Raw genomic sequence first — 17,395 nt, forward strand, 5'->3', positions numbered from 1 at the left:
TACATAAAAATCATTTACCTAATTAAATAATATAATTTTTTTTAATACCTTCTTTCCAAAATTAATACACTTGTTACTGTTGGGGCAGGGATCTAAGTATGGTAAAGCATAGGGAAACGTTCCCTATTCTTTTTTCCTTTTTTTTGGGCCAATCGAACAGATTATCTTCTTTTTGGTCTCTGGGCTGTGGAGGAACCAGGGATTTATGTGTGCAATACAGCCTACCTTCTGTTCCCCTACAATGAGATGAGCCCATATGGGGGAATGATCTGATATGCCCCGGGCCAGGTGCTTGATCTCTTGGTTACTAGTGTTGTGTTGCAAAGGCACAAGCATGTAGTCTATCCTAGAAAGTGTGCGGTGTGGACCCGAAAAGAATGTGTACTGTTGGAGGGTTGGGTGGCGCATGCGCCAAAGGTCTATTAAGCTGAATGCCTCAAGGAGGTTGGTGAGCCACATGTGCCCTGTGGCGATGTCTCAGGGTGGGTGCCTATCTAGTCCCCCCGATATTACTGCATTAAAGTCCCCGCCCAGTAGAAGCTGCCCCTCAGGAAGGGAAAGGAGAAGTTTGCCCAGATCGTGGTATGATTGGGTTTGGAGTAACCCTGGGCGAGACACTACGCTTCGCCCACGTAGTGTACGTAGCGCTGCCTGCTTCGCAGTTTTCGAAGTAGGCGAAGCAGGCAGCGCTACGCACAGTCCAGGGCGAAGCGTAGCTGCCTGCCACCCACCACCCACCTCCCGCCCGCCCTCCTTTTTAAAACATACCCTAATTGTAAATTAAATAAAAGTAAAGACTCTTACCTGAAGCGCGGCGTCTCCGGGGCTCCCTCTTCCTGGTTTCCAACTTCTTCTGACAAATGCGCATGTGCGGACGCCCGCGCATGCGCATTTCTTGTGATGATGGTCCTCGGTGGTGCTCCAGGTTTGGGCCTGAGAATTGGCACTTGGTGCGCCCTCTCAATGGCAAACATGGTCGAGAGCCGCTTCGGTTTCAAATAATTAAGGATCAAATCTTCGAGGAAGAGGTCCATACTAGACCCTTCGGAACCCTCTGGAACTCCTACCACCCTAATGTTGTTCCGGCGGGCCCTCCCTTCCTGGTCCTCGAGCTTCAAGGCCACTTGACGATGTTGGTGTAAAAGTTCATTGACCCTCTGCTCGAGCCTCTTGGAGGAGGCTTCGAGCTCCCGGATGTCCATCTCATTGGTTCTGGCTTTGTCTGACGTCTTGTTGAGATCAGCTCATATGAGGTTCATTTCGATGGACATCTTATCAATTTTCGTCTCGAGAGTGGTCCCTAAACTTTGGGTGGCCGCCATTATTGAAGCTAAGGAGGGCTCAGTTTGTGCGGATTGGTCTCCTGTTGCCCCTACAGCTTGTGGGGCTGACATCGGAACCGCATATTTGTCCAATTTATTAGTTTGGGATGACGCAGTGCCCTTGCGCTTCATTTTGTGGCCGCACTCATCTGATCCGTTGCAATCTGGGTTTTCTGGAATGTTTGCAATGCCCTGTGGCGGTGTCTTCTGTGGCCCGTGTCTGCCTCCCCGTTAACACGCTACAGGCAGGTACCGGCAGTGATCGTCAGGCCTTCCTTGCCGCCCCTCCGTGTCTGCGATGTCACACCCCTCAGGGGTTCCTTCCGTCACCCAGCAGAATATTCGACCGTTTTTCCCAATGGGCGTGCGGGCCGCAACTCTTTAAATCCCAAGTGTGCGCCGCGGGCCTCCTTCGCCTGGCCAGGCCTTCTTTTACTGCCTCGGGCCCTCAGTCAACCCACGGATTTGCCCCAAGTGAATGCTGCATGTGCCCCAGCTGAGCCCTTTCCCCCCAAGAGTAACTGTGTAACTGGAGTCCTGTACTTCAGGGAGTGGGCACAGTTCCCGTTTCATACCGCTTTCAACCTCATACTGTATTGTATGTATTGTATAATCTTTTATAAAGCGCTACCTGCCACCCTATGGGTATCCTGGCGCTGAGAGACTATGATAACATGAGACAGCACAGAACGAATAGCCAGTGGTCAAGATCGATGCCAGCTATTCCAGGCGAAATAGCCATGTCTTGAGACCTTTCCTGAAGCCCAGCAGCGTTTTAGCCTGACGCAGCTCTTGGGCGATCTGATTCCAGTGGCGTGCTGCCGCTGTGCTGAAGGCCCTGCCTCCCATCTTGGTGAGTTTTACTCTGGCGACAGCTGCCAGGCTTTGACTAGTGGACCGGAGGAGTCTTTTTGGTTCGTACCAGGAGAATCGTTCGCGCAATGGTAACGGGCCGGTGTTATGTAGGGCCTTATAGACCATGACTAATGACTTGAACTCAATCCTCTTTTTAACAGGAAGCCAATGGAGGTCCCTTAATGCCAGCGTTACAGATGAATCACGCTGTCTCCTGAGGGCCAATTTGGCTGCAGTAGACTGTATTCTTTGTAATCCCTGTACAGTATAGAGGGGAGCACCCAGGTACAGTGAATTACAATAGTCCAGTCTACTCAGGATCACACTCTGGACCACCAGAGACCTTGCCTCATTAGGGAGTAGCGGGAGAATTTGACGAAGAGCTCTCAGCAAAGCAATACAGGTGCCGATTGTTTTATTAGCCTGAGATTGCAGCTGAAGGTCTTCGTCAATCATGACCCCCAGGTTACGGACTGATTTTGCTGCAACTATAGGGGCATCCTCTGGCCAGAGCCGGAACTCGGCCAAAGGAAGTTTAGACATTTTGGCTGCGCAGCAGTGTAGTAGCTCCGTTTTCCCGGCGTTCAGCTGCAGTGAGTTGGCCGTCAGCCAGTCAGAGATCTTCCTCATACATGCCTGAAAAGAGCTCAGAGGGACTGCATGCTCTCCTTCCATGGAGAACATCAACTGAATATCGTCCGCATAGTTAACTACCTCGATCCCATAAGATTTTATTAGAGGGATCAGGGACCCTAAGTAGACATTGAAGAGGATTGGGCTAATCGCTGAGCCCTGAGGTACTCCATGGTATACCGGGGACCAAGGGGAGACAAATGGCGTCAGGGTCACTGCCTGTTGACGGTCAGTCAAATAAGACTGTAACCATTCCAAGGCACGGCCCGTCACCCCCAGACCTTCCAATCTTGCCAGCAACACCGAGTGACTAACCGTGTCGAAAGCGGCCGACATGTCCAACAGCACCAAAACTGAGGAGCTACCACTGTCGGCTCGCATTCGAAGTTTATCCAGGACGGTTGTCAGCGCGGTTTCCGACCCATGCCCTGGCCGGAAGCCAAACTGGTTCCTATCCAGGAGCAGATGTTCTTCCAGGAAATTAGACAAGGACTTGCTGACCAATTTCTCCAAGATTTTAACTGGAAATGGTAGAAGGGATATTGGACGGAAATTGGCCGGCAACGATGGATCTAAGGAAGGTTTCTTCAGTAATGGAGTGACTATTGCCTGCTTCCAGCCACTTGGTACAATTCCTTCATTCAGAGATTGGCAGCAGATACGCCATAAATCCGAGAATAGGTCGGGGCTAAATTCCTTCCAGATCTTGTGAGGAAGGGTATCAAGAGGTGACCCGGATGATATCTCCCGCGCTATGCTATTGAAGGAGTCCTCCATGGGGAGTTGGAAGTAGCTCAAAGAGAAATCTCTCCTGATGTCTGCCATGGTCGGGGGGATCTCAATGACACTCTGATCAAACCCACCCACGATGTTATTAACCTTGTCAATGAAAAATGTGGCAATTTCATTGCACAGGTTTTGTGATGGCTGAATAGTGCTAGCCAGGCATCCCGGATTACTAAGGTCTCTAACGATGTTAAAGAGAGCCCTGGTTCCATTAGATGCCTGCAGAATGGAGTTAGCGTAGAATTGCGACTTGGCCTCCCGGATAGCCGTCTTGTATTGAAGTTGTATTATTTTTAGGGCTTTTTTGTCTGCCTCTAAATACCGCCTACGCCAGCTTCTTTCGGCCTGGCGGCGCGCTAAGTGTAGCGCTTTAAGCTCCTCAATGAACCAGGGGGCTGATGGAATATTACGCATTCTAAGCTTTTTATTTGGTATAAATCCCTCCAGCACTTGGTTGATGGAGTTACTGTAGCTATTATAGTTCTCTCCAGGTGTCTCCTCTGGGTCAAACAAATTCCGTCTAGAGAAAAGGGGGGCTATGCCCCTCTTGGAGAGCTTAGCCCAGTCCCTTCCCCACCTGAAGTTAGCTGGTTTGTTCCCTACCAATTTGTCTCCTTGTAGAATCAACCTGAATTGTATTAAGAAGTGGTCAGTCCAGTTTAAAGGAGAAATGCTAAGTACCTCTGTTTCAGACGGTTTGGCAAACACTAAGTCAAGCGTATGGCCTCCCTCATGTGTCGGTTGTTGGATAAGCTGATGGAGGCCGCAATCCTCACAAGTATGGTTCAGGGTTTGTAAGTGATTCCCAAGACTCCCTGTCTCCCATAGATTGAAGTCCCCCAAAAGCAGCAATCTAGAATGTGTGGAAGCCAAGGCGACGATGGTATCCAATAGTGCCTGATGGTTAAAATCCATGCCTGGGGATCTGTAACAGACCATCCCCGTCAGCATTCTCCCTTTAGCCTCCTGTAGGGTAAAGCCCAGGATATCATATCCTGCTATGTCTTTGATCGGTAGTGGGGCGCAATCCCACTTCTTCTTAAAGATTAGTCCTACCCCCCCTCCTCTCCCCGTTAAGCGTGGTTTCTGAAGAATCTTATAGCCAGCAGGGCATGCCATTCCTAGTTCCACTGAAGAGTTCGGGTTTATCCAGGTCTCGGTTATGAACAGCAGATCTAGATCTTCCAGCAGGTTACAGACGTCTTGATAGTGCTTTGTGAGAGACCTGCTATTGATCAAGCCGAATGTCAGGACCTGCTGAAAATCCTTCTCCTGCCTGTTGCCTAATTTTAAAAGAGTGTCTCAAGAGTAGCAACGTCTGCCTATGCAGTTTAAGGCAGCATTACTGGCGCTGAGCGCGACCGAGGCGCGGACGGGCGCAGACGGGCTTGCCTCTGGCGCGCCGGCGGCGCGCCCGATGCGCACGCGCGCTGCGTGCTTGCGTCCCTCTCATTTAAATACAGTGGGCCGCTAGAGCGCTAACAAAGATGGCGCCCGGAGGATGTCCCTACGATGGTGGAATATCGCCAAGAGCGAAATGGTGGTTGTTTTAAGGTGCAAGTAAGTGGGCACAGTAATTATAAAATACAATACCACAGTATTACAGTTTTTTTTAAAAGATTGTGTCAAGGCTGGCTAATCACATAAAATTATCGGCAACAACAAAATAGATACACCGTACTTGTGCCCCTCGGCAGAGCGTTCTGCGGTCACAGTTAGGTGTAGAATAACGTCTCTTTGGTGCTGCGTGCTTGCGTTCCTCTCATTTAAATACAGTGGGCCGCTAGAGCGCTAACAAAGATGGCGCCCGGAGGATGTCCCTACGATGGTGGAATATCGGCAAGAGCGAAATGGTGGTTGTTTTAAGGTGCAAGTAAGTGGGCACAGTAATTATAAAATACAATACCACAGTATTACAGTTTAAAAAAAAAGATTATCTCAAGGCTGGCTAATCACATAAAATTATCGGCAACAACAAAATAGATACACCGTACTTGTGCCCCTCGGCAGAGCGTTCTGCAGTCACAGTTAGGTGTAGAATAACGTCTCTTTGGTGCTGCGTGCTTGCGTTCCTCTCATTTAAATACAGTGGGCCGCTAGAGCGCTAACAAAGATGGCGCCCGGAGGATGTCCCTACGATGGTGGAATATCGCCAAGAGCGAAATGGTGGTTGTTTTAAGGTGCAAGTAAGTGGGCACAGTAATTATAAAATACAATACCACAGTATTACAGTTTTTTTAAAAAGATTGTCTCAAGGCTGGCTAATCACATAAAATTATCGGCAACAACAAAATAGATACACCGTACTTGTGCCCCTCGGCAGAGCGTTCTGCGGTCACAGTTAGGTGTAGAATAACGTCTCTTTGGAGATGGGGGGGTGGCTTGGCGCCAATGAAGATAGCCGCTATCTTCATTGGCGCCAAGCCACCCCCCCGTTCCCTATTCTTAACCATACCGAGAGCTCCATAGTCAGGGCCGTGAAGGTGCGGTTTTGCGATCTCCTAGGCGGGCCCAGACACGGCCGACACTCACTCAGTAGATTTTGGGTCTCACAGGGGCCCGCCGAGTCCCAGCTTCACCGCCCTCCGTGGCTCACAGGATCTGCGGCACTCTGCGGCGTGGCCCCCGTCGGGTGCAGAAGGAGGAGTAGTGGGGGCACTGAGTCCTGGGCCCACCACTCAGTGTAAGCACCGCTGCGGGCCTTGGCGCTGGGCTGTTGCGTAGGTGGCAGAAGGAGTGTCCCTCTTCTGAATCCCGGACCCTCCGGGCCGCTGCCGTGGGCTCTTGATGTGCTACAGTGACAGAGGCTTCTCGGAGCCTCCTGCTTTCGATGTCGGGTGAGGCTGGCTATCATCCAACACTCACCACGGCGCTTGGATGCTGCCTGACGGATTTTAGTCGGAAATAAGGGGAGTTTGGGGCTCAGCTCTGGCGGAGCTCTCTCCTAGGCGGCTATCTCCCCCCCCACCCCGTTCCCTATTCTTAACCATACCGAGAGCTCCATAGTCAGGGCCCCACCTCTGTAGAACACTTACTCAATCAAGCACATATATGAATCAAAACTCATATCAGTCTCAGCTTCTGGTTTGCTTGTAGCACATCCTCCCTACTGCAAATATGCACACAACAAAAGACAATGGGCCTGATGAGGATGTCGGTTGGTAAGCCTCTGAGTGCTCATCGGAGGCTTACTGACGATATCCTTGGTTTGAAGTCCGACAGCGTATTACAATGGCAGTGTTCGGAGTCCAAACCAACTGGTCAATCCATCTGGCTTCCGATGGGCTCAAGGAGTCTGTCAGCAAGTCGGAACCACCACACAATCCATTACGGATGGTATTCCTGCCTTCTGGATTATGATTTCGGTTTCCGACAGGCTTTCCATGTCAGCCTTTCCGACATGGAAAGTCTGTTGTAAAGCGACTTTGGGGGCACCAAACAGTGCCCGCCTCCTTAGCGGGCCCCGGTTGTGACTGCCACACGGTGCTCTATGGGAACTTGTCCTGCAGCCGGTTTCTGACTGCCACACAACCTCCCATTGGGAAATTGGAGTTTGCAACTGCACCATGTGTGGTTGCATCGTAATTGTGGTTTCAGACCGCCGACCCGAGGTCAGTCGGTTCCAAAACATCAGAGATGTCAGTCGGAGGCAACTCCAACCAACATCATAATCAGGCCCCTAGTCTCCAGCCACACATCATACTAGAAGGGAAAAGATCACTTCTGTTAATTTAACCAGCAATGACAAAGAACTGTCTGCAACTTTGCTTGCAGTACTACAGGACTTCAAGGTCATCATTTAGACCAGGAGAAAAGTCAAAATGTGGATGGATTATGAATCATCACTCAGTACTATAACATGTAGGCTTACATGTAGTTTTTGTTTCAAACCATAAAGAGAACACAAGATTCTGCATGAAAGGGTAAATTACAACAGGCAACCTGGGATGATTCATGCTCAGAAGCCATAACAATCCAGTTCAGGCCATTTACTGCACCTCTTTATCAATAAAGTGTCCTCATAATTATAACAAAATCACGTTCAAGCATCAGAAGTGCTTTCAAACATACTCTCCTCAAAAGGTGAAATTATATTTTCACACAAAAAATACTATATACTGGTGAAAGTACACACTCAGGTGTATGTAGACTATCATTTCAACAAATTAATTTCTCCTATACTCTTAAACCATTGCTTTAGAAAGAAACGGTTCAAAGGTACCAGGCTCCTCACCAGAATAAGACCGTTTCTAACACTTTAAAAATTGACCACAAACAGTTGAAGGGTTTTTAGAGTTTAGTGAACATATATTTAGTCACAAACGTGCCCAGCTTTATGACAAGTGCATTATATGCACTTGTAATGAGGCAAATGGGATATCAGTGGAGAGGTGTGGTGCAGCGGCCAGGGCAGCTGACTTCGGAGCACAGGGCTCATGGTACGATCCCCGGCTCTGGCAGCAGCTCAGCTCAGCACCATGTGACTCTGGGCAATAGCTCACTTAATTTCCACAACTGCCCCCAGCGCCTTGAGACCCTTAAGGGTGAGTAGTTTGCGCTTTACAAATATGGATTTATTTTACATTTACATCGGTCACATTTGTGATGGATTACCCATCCACCAAAATCGAACCCATCCACCAAAATCGAAACCAGGCTCTGACATTTTGTAAAGTCCTGAAATCCTTAGATGCCCTGAAAAAAGAGAGTAAATACAGCTTTGGTCTATCATCTCCCAATAGGAGACCAGCATCTACCTTAGAAGGGCAGCAAAAAGTCCATGTGACCATATAGAGCCAGACTGGAAAGGATTATAAGCACCATGTAAGAGTAAGAAAATAGATCCTTATTACACAGATCGGGTTTTCGACACAGATTTACATTCAACTCACCTCGATCGAGATCACATTCGAATGAAAACTCAGACATCACAAAGGGAATGTATTGCTCACCTGCCAATGTTCATTTTACATTCTAAAGAGGGTATTCACAGCATGATATTTGCCTTTAAATTAATGCAAATAAAATTATCTATCTGAAATGAAGCAAAGGTTTTCTGATTACACTTGACTGCTAACTTGGAGAAATTTGCAAGTGAAAATAGAAAAACATTGATCATTGCTTTTAAGACGGGTGTACAGTGTGATTGTTTCATCACCATCTGGAACCATTCTGTCAATACCTTTGTCAGTACTCATATTGTTGTTATGGGCACTGTCAAGTGTTTAGCAAGCACTGGCTGTGCTGCTCCACAGAAATCGCTCACAACTTCCAAACTGGAATCATACACTGTTCATACTTAGCAGGCTACCATAATTCTGCAAAAACCATTCAGCAAGTGTGCTAAGGATATATTCTGATGTCATAGACACACCTGTTAAATTTGGGAAATTCAAGTGTACTTGATTGTTGAAAAGTCAAGTAGTGCCATTACAGAAACTACATTGCCCAGAGGCTCATGCAGATGAGCAAGGTCAGCTATTTTGTTTTCCAGCCTGAGGCATAGGAGCTGCACAAAGGACAGATGGCGAGCACTTGAGTTGAACTTCTGCTTTATGTTCCTGAAATGTTGCTTTACATTCTGAGACTTATGGTTCTGCCACCGAATCAATAGCAGAACTGGCAGGTGGTATTTCATAATATCAATGAACGAAAGATGGGCCTCCATGTATATTGACTCCTGGATATCGGCTACAAACATATTGTCATGGTAAGCATTTAAAAAGAAGCATTGAATTACTATTCTTATCACCACATCTACTTACCATGACAACATGTTGGTAGTTCATATTATGTAGTTCACATAAGTGCAGGTCAATATAAAAAGCTCTATTTAGGTAAAGCACCCTCAGGTATTCCTCACAACGGTTTAGAGGTGCCAGTAACTTATGAGTCAATGCAGAAACCTTATAAAATAGGCGGCTCCTCTCCTATGGCGGAGGAGCATCGCCCCATTGCTTTTGAGCAGTGCAAAGCATGAAACATAAAATGAGAATACCTTTGTGTTATTATCATTTTACTCTTCGTGTTGCTTTGCGGGCGGGCTGGTGGCCGGCCTGCTGTTCTCTGGGAGCAGTGCAGGGGAGGAGTGGTTTGTCCACTCCTAAGTGTACAATGACTTTTTGGTCGGCCCTTTCTGGCCGTCCAAACCAGTCATGCACACTTTCCCTGTCTCCATGCAGGTTACATTACAGCCTCCATGGAGAACATGCCCACCCCTCCAGCCCCTGGCTGAGCGCTGTATCATGGTGCTCATACCAATCACAACGCTACATTGCAGCGTTGTGATTGGTCAGGGGAGCCTGGATGCTTTCCAGTCACAATGTTGCATTAAAGCATTGTGATTGGTCAGTGGAGCCTAGATGCTTACCATCACAACACTACATAGCAGCAGTGTGATTGGTCAGTAGGGTCTGGCGGTGCTTCCTGTGCAGTGGAGAGGAGGAGGGACCGGCGCAAGGTAGTTTTTTTTTTCCAATAGTACACACCGAAGAGCCCCTTTCCCCCTGCAGAACTCCCCTTCCCAGCGGGACCCCCCCTGCCCTACCACCCACAAGCCAGCCAGCCATCACTGAAAATAAGGTTTTTGATCTGGAATTATTTATGATGCTAAAGAAATGGGTCCAAGCACAGGCGGCAGAAAGTTAACGATTATTTGATTAAGTTCACACTTGTAATCTGTCAGCATCAGTAGGTACAAGATCAATTTTCTCACAATCATTTTTTTGATATATTTTTATTTCATTGTCAAAACATTGCAGTGAGAATGAGTACAGACGCCATGCAGCAAATCTGGCATCCAGCACCAGTGGGCACTTAAAACAAGAACCATAAACAACCCACTACCCTACCCCTCCTCCATCAGGCAGGTTGCACTATACCCCATGTGTGAGAATATCTGCATGAGTGGATGTGCGCATGTGACAGCTAAGCAGAACCTTAGATACTACGAGTTCACAGGGAAGCCATGACGAGTACATGGGATGGACACTCATGATTACGAGATCCTAAGCTACATGATGACTTCACCGTACCCCAAGGTCTTTGGTACCAAACACCTCGTCTTGATAAACTCACACTGATGCCAGTGGCGGATTTATTAAACAATGCACCCAGAGGGTACGTTAGAGGAACTGCTTGAAAACACACTGACTACTAGTGTGTTGACTGATTGGTCTTGACCAGCCAGCCACCAAAGTCAGGTTTCTGACGTCCTAAGGTCTCAGAGGCCATGACAAAGCCTGCTCTGCACGGAAGTGTTCACATTCCAGGACGGGAAGCTTCAAAGGTACTGCAGCCTTTATTATGTGATCCAGGTTCCTTCAGATACTGGAGATGCCAACCCCCCAGTCTTGACCTCACTTTGTGGCTGCAACGCAGGCGGGAAAATTAGTAAGATTAGGGGGTGTGTCCACTTTCAGCCAGCACCACACATAGGGCTGATGTTGAACCCACTTTTCAAAGTACTCCAACTTGTTTTGGATGGAATTAGCATTCTAGGGACAGGGTTTATACCCAGTTCCCACAGGAAGTGGTCATATAGAGGATGTAGACAACTGAAAGGTAGGTAGCCATTGGCCACTACCTGTCCTCCCTGTAAACGCCCCTAAATTTAATATTTGGTTCGCACCCCTGAACCTAAGAACTAGGATTCAACAGATCAAGAGAAGGACGAAGAAGAGTCACTGCTTGACGAGAATTGCAACAGTACTGTGGCCTTTAGGCGTGAAACCCTGCCAATCCTTAGCCCTCTTTTGACAATCGTGACAGAGTGACCCATACTGCAAGCTGGAAAACTACCAAAGCCTTGGGTGGCCTACCAGCACTTTGAAATTTGCCTACATTCTCCCTTGGAGTAGAAGAGCTACTCCCCTGCAGTCCACAGGCACCGATAAGCAGAGTCCGGTCCACTGCCTTGCAGCTCCCCAGCCTGACCGGCACCGCAGACTTCCAGGAGAAGGTACTTATGCGCCGGAAGATAAGATCTGTCTTCACACCGAGTGTGAAGACACCAGGGCCAACTGGAGCGTGCAGCACCAACCACCGGGGTAACAGACACCCTGTACCAAACACCAACAGTGAAAGTCTAGTCCGGATTCTCCCTGCACCAGGACCAAGAAGCCGTAGAGGGACGTCAGTATCACTGTGACACAGTTTAAGAGTGGCCTAGCTGCCTTGATTTTGACGCTTTTAAAGAAACAAGGGAACACTGGAAGTCAAAGGGACCTACGGCACAAGTATTTTTTTTTACAGAAACAGATCTCCCTTTCAAAAGGGGTTATATCAAGCAATAAGAAAGAGATATACAATGATGTATATGTTTTTGAATTCCAAATGGAGATTTATCAATTTATTTTATAAAGCAATATAGGAGAAACATAGAAGTGGGATAATATGTAGCAGAAAAAAGAAGTCATGGAATTTCAATAACTCATTGATTACACAACATGTGGCTGAATTACAGACAATGAATGAGGCACAATTACAAAGTGCCTTTGCTCCTTTAAAATAAAAAGTGAACAAGTAAAGTAAAGGTACTCAATTCGATGACGTTTCGATCTCTATCAGGGTAGGGAGATGATCATCATCAGGACACAATGAGTTATACCTGAGAGAATGCCTGCTTATACAAGAGGAAAACGAAGGAGAAGAGAGGGTGGGGGGAAGGAGTTGCACACTTAGCAAGAATAAGGATTGTCATTAACCATTGTATTGTGAATCAAAGCCATGTACTGATGGTTCAAGTGAAGCGAGATTCAAATAGGACGTGTGTGTTAAAGCTAAGAGTGCAACAGAAGTAACTAAATACAGTCATGAGTAAAGTCAAGTAGGGAAGCTATTGATCACAATAAGTCTGTGATAATAAATAGGTGTATATATTAACCATGACATAGAAGACAAAACATGCCAAGGCTTGCCTATAAAGGTTATCAGGAGAAAGACCAGATCTGAAATAAATATTATGTATAATCAGCTAAAATTGAACAAGCAATGGCAAGGATAGCCTGCCAATACTCAATCAGAAAGACAAGCACTGACCTGAATACAAAAACATATTAGTTAAGGGATGATGGTGTGTGGAGGGACAGGAACAATGCCTGCAAATACAGCAGGGGTATATATTAAAACTGGTGAATAATTATTTATTCAGAGGGAGTGGAAAATAAATAAAACATGCCCAATAGTCACCTTAGTCTAGGTAAAATATGTCCAATTAGGTATTACACCTAAAAAACAATTGAAATGACAATTGTTCAGATTATGATCATAAAATCACAGTAGTTCAAGTTCAAATATCTTTATTTATTCGTTTCATGTTAATAAAACCATAAAAGCACAATATAAAATGCAGGATAAAAATGTAATACAATACAATATATACAATCACAAACCAGAGCAGGTATAAACAGCTTGACAATTCATTTTGTGCATATGTATTGCAACTAATATCCCGAACACCTAAGACAAACAAGGAAACCTGCTAAAGGGATGCGTTAAAAACCATTAGATGAATCAGCAAGATGTTAGCCAATAGGGTACATGAAACTGGAGATAGTGACAAAAAACAAGAGAGTTACTCACAACTCGCCCTGAGCCTGATGGCAGATTTTAAAAAACTTAACACATAAAAGACGGTGTTTCATCTGAAGGAATATAAAAGTGGGCAGAACTTGTCTAAAATTGGCCTGTTTCAAAATGGGGATTAAAAAGGATCTCTGGGCGTATCTTAAAATGGGCAAAACATTGTAAAATGAACCATGTCCTGCGGAGATCAGCCATCACAGCTACAGGACGAAATAGATTGGCCTCTTATTTAGTTCCCTGGGATGAGTGAGAAGTAAATAAAAGAGATCCAGCCCGAACCTAAAATCATAGTATGTGTCTCCCACTAATTTCGGGCAGACCAATAGCGAGAGAACGTACAGAGATTCTGAAAGGTAAATGCAGTACGAGGTAAACTCCACCAAACACAAGAGCAGCACATTACAGAACCAAGATCAGCCTGTGACCAGCTTTTAATTCAGACAATAAGCACACTCAACCACAGGAGCTGTATGGCGCGGAGCTGGAATCTGCCTTTTTCCAGTCACCCATGCAGATAGTGAAAGCGCTCAAACACAGGTGCGGCACTTTGTGGAGCCAGAATCAACCCATGGCCTGTTTTCGAGGCAGACAGTGAGAGCGAGCAGAGCTTATGCATGTATATGCAAAAAGGTGAGCGATGGCACAAGAAGCATTGCATCTCACTAGAAGGATAGAACAAAACGGAGGCATATTTAGGCACCATCTTGAATGGTGACATGTTCCACTTTAGGTAAGTGGAAAACAAGTTTACCTAAACATCATACTAAATTGAAACATTTCTAATAATATTTTAGCCACAATTTCTCAGGAAATCAATCTAAAAATCTACAACATAAGGTCAGTGAATAAACAAAGGAAATGACGTCAATGTCATAAACACGTTTTCGCAGTAATAGTTGCTGAACAAGTCAATCAATTATTCTAAAATAATTATTGAAGAAAGAATACAAGATGAAGTGATACAATGTGCAACGTGTGGCCCAAGGCAAAATGTGGCTAAGGCATCGCGAGAAAAGAAGGAGAGGGAAGGAGACAATGAGGTCATGGGGAATTGGTAATCCAAATAAAGCATAGACCACTAATACTAGAAGTCGCAATTGTAATTACATTTATACATGGCAGACACAAGCAAGTCAGTATGAAATACGATCAGTTGAGGATACTGTAATAGAACTGTGACAGGTTTTGAGAAGGCTGTGCATTGTAGCAAACGTCCATCAGGGAAAAAATGTTAAGCCATATTGGATCAGCCAAGGGACAATCAAAACATGCTGGTAAGGCTAGCAGCACATAAGAAGTGGTGCCAACTGATCAGCAATTGAATGTTACAGGGCGATACGATGCACCAACAAACATAAGATAACAGATTGTGGTGACAAAAGAGGAGGTGATACTGCAGTATGGAGGTTGAGCTAGGACAGTGTGGGAAATCAACCGCGTTCAGGAGAACAAGAGTTCCAATCATCCATTTTCTTAAGGCCTGTATATAGGCTATTGGTCCGAAGTATCCGTTTGAGTTCCTCTTTATTAAGAAGGGAGCTGATGTTGAAGCCTCTGGGGGGTGGTTTGACAACGATGATAACTTGCCATCGAATGTCATCCTTCGTGTGTCCTTTTTCGGTAAAGTGATCAATCAGCAGAACTCTGGGTTCTTTACACCGGAGGTAACTCCTGTGCTAGCATATTTGGATTCCAATATTGTGTGTGGTTTGGCCAATGTAGATGTGTTTTCAGGGCCAGAAAATTGCATAAAAAACTTTGGCAGTATTGCAGTTTGAAAACTGATTCAGAGTGATTCTCATATTCCTAAAAACAAATTACTTGCTTTCAATAGTAAATTGACAAACAGTGCAGCTACCACATTTAGAATGCCTGACCAAGAGGAGTCTGGGTCGTCTTTTTGAGTGGGAGGCTAGCTATGACCAGATGGTCTTTGTAATTTCTGTTTTTCCGAAATGCGAACAAAGGGCGCTCTAAATTAAGATCACCATCATTAAGTACAGGCCAGTGTTTCAGAATGCATTTCTTGACCTGATTAGACACAGTTGAAAAGGTAGTGACGCAAACTAGGTGGTCACTTTCTCTTTTGGCTTTCGGTGTAAGTTGTGCATCTCTTGGGCACTGCCATGCTCTTTTTACAGATTGTCTAATTAGTTTATGTGGGTCCCCCCTGGTCATTCAGTTGCTAGCCAAAATAATGGCTTCATGGATGTAATCCTGTTTGAAAGAGCAGTTTCTTCTTATAAGAAGAAATTGTGAGAATGGTTATGAATCCCTCAGGCCCATGGGTGGTGGCTAGTATGGGAGAGAAGGGTGTTCCCCTCAGCGGGTTTGCGATATAATGTAGTGTAGAGTTCACCTTCAATAGGTATAATATATAGCCCTGCTGTATTTGCAGACATTGTTCCTATCACACCATTAACCCTTCCCAAATCTGTATTTATGTTCAGGTCAGTGCTTGTCTTTCTGACTGAGTATTGACATGCTATTCTTGCCATTGCTTGTTTAATTTTGGCTGATTATAAATACTATTTATTTAGATCTGATCTTCTCCAGACATCTTTTATACGTAAGCCTTGGCATGTTTTGTCTTCTATGACATGGTTAGTATATACACAAATTGATTGTCACAGACTTACTGTGGTCAATAGCTTCACTACTTGACTTTACTTGTGACTGCATTTTGTTATTTCACGCACATCCTGTTTTAATCATGTTTCTCTTGAATCATCAGCGCATGCCTGTGATTTACAACAGAATAGCTAATGACAGTCCTTATTCTTGCTACATTAGTTACCCCTTTTTTAGCTCTCTCTTCTCTTTCTTCTTTCCTCTTTTATCAGTAGGCATTCTCTCAGGCATAACTTGTGGTGTCCTGATGGTAACACCTCTACCCTTGTAGGGATTGAAACGTCATCGACTTGAGTACCTTGGCTGTACTTGTTCACTTGCTTTTTTTTTTTTTTTAAATGAGCAAAGGTACTTTGTAATTGAGGCTCATTCATTCTGTATACTTCAGCAATATGTTGTGTAATGCCTGAGGTCTGGAAGTCCCATGACTTCTTTTTTCACTTACATACTGTCCCACTTCTATGGTTCTCATATATTGTTTGTCAAAAACATGGACATCATTGGATCTCTATATGTTAGTGCTTGATATAACCCCTTTTGAAAGAGACCTTTGATCCTGTAAAAAAAAAAGACTTTGCCCCTGCCAGCGATTTGTCCCTGACCATGGGATGCAGCTGTGTGCACCTATCCCAGCCGATCTAACCACTTGCACCCTAGCTGCCCAGCCCGGGTTCTGACAAACTGTCTGAGCCCCCATGCTCCAAGACCCTTGCAACCCAAGCCCCCATTTGGGAGCTCTCTGCCTTGTTGCCAAGTCCCCCTGTGCAACCTGTTTTTTGGGTTCATTGTAGCGTGCCAGATATCAGCCTCACCAACACTCTGATCCTGGTAGAACCCTGGCAGTTTCCGAAAAAATGCTGGTAGTACTTTGTATCTTGGCCCACCACAACTTCGAACCCTAAAGGTGAACCCCTGGAACCAACTGTACCTACCTTTATTCATCTTTGAATTTTCCTCCCATAGGGTTGCATAGTGATAAAAGCACACAGGTGTGAATGTTTTATCCTACCTATGAATATTTCTAACGAAAACAGTACTTACCTTTGAATGAAGTTCTTGGTTTTGAAACATATATAAAAAGAAGTGTTATTTTCTTGATTAGTCTCAGATTTATTCTTTGAGTGTGTGTCTCATTTATTGCCTCTGTCAGTACAACAAATGCTCAGCACTTCCCTCTGATAAGCCTAACTGCTCCCCCACACAACAACAAAAGAAAGCATTAGTATTATCTACTTTAGCCTCTGTAAAGAATTGGGGACCCACTGGACTGTCTGCACAGTGTACTTTGCTTTAGTACACTATTTATAGAGCCAGCTTTCTACACCAACCATGCAAGGAGCTTCCCAGCGTTATTGCCGGTTATCGTATAATCTGTGCAATGTAGCTAACATTTGGGTCTTAACACCGTCTTGCGCCAGAGTTTGGTATTCCTCCTTCAGAAGATCAAGTTTCCTAAGGTTCGGGGGGGTCCAGCTCTGGTCCTAGGTTCCACTCAAGGTCTAGCAGCTGACCTTTGAGCCTTTCCAGAACCCCTACTGCCCTCCCCTTCTTCTGGGCTATCAAATTCTGGGTTTGTTCCTGAA

At 45.5% G+C, this 17,395-nt stretch overlaps 1 protein-coding gene across 2 annotated transcripts in view; it reads right to left on the reverse strand.

The window, feature by feature from the left end:
* LRRC2 (leucine rich repeat containing 2) overlaps nt 1-17,395 on the reverse strand; it is a 1,026,438-nt gene that overhangs the window by 68,494 nt on the left and 940,549 nt on the right. The window lies entirely within an intron of this gene.

The sequence above is a fragment of the Triturus cristatus genome, chromosome 2_1, assembly GCF_964204655.1.
Source record: "Triturus cristatus chromosome 2_1, aTriCri1.1, whole genome shotgun sequence".
NCBI lineage: Eukaryota > Metazoa > Chordata > Amphibia > Caudata > Salamandridae > Triturus > Triturus cristatus.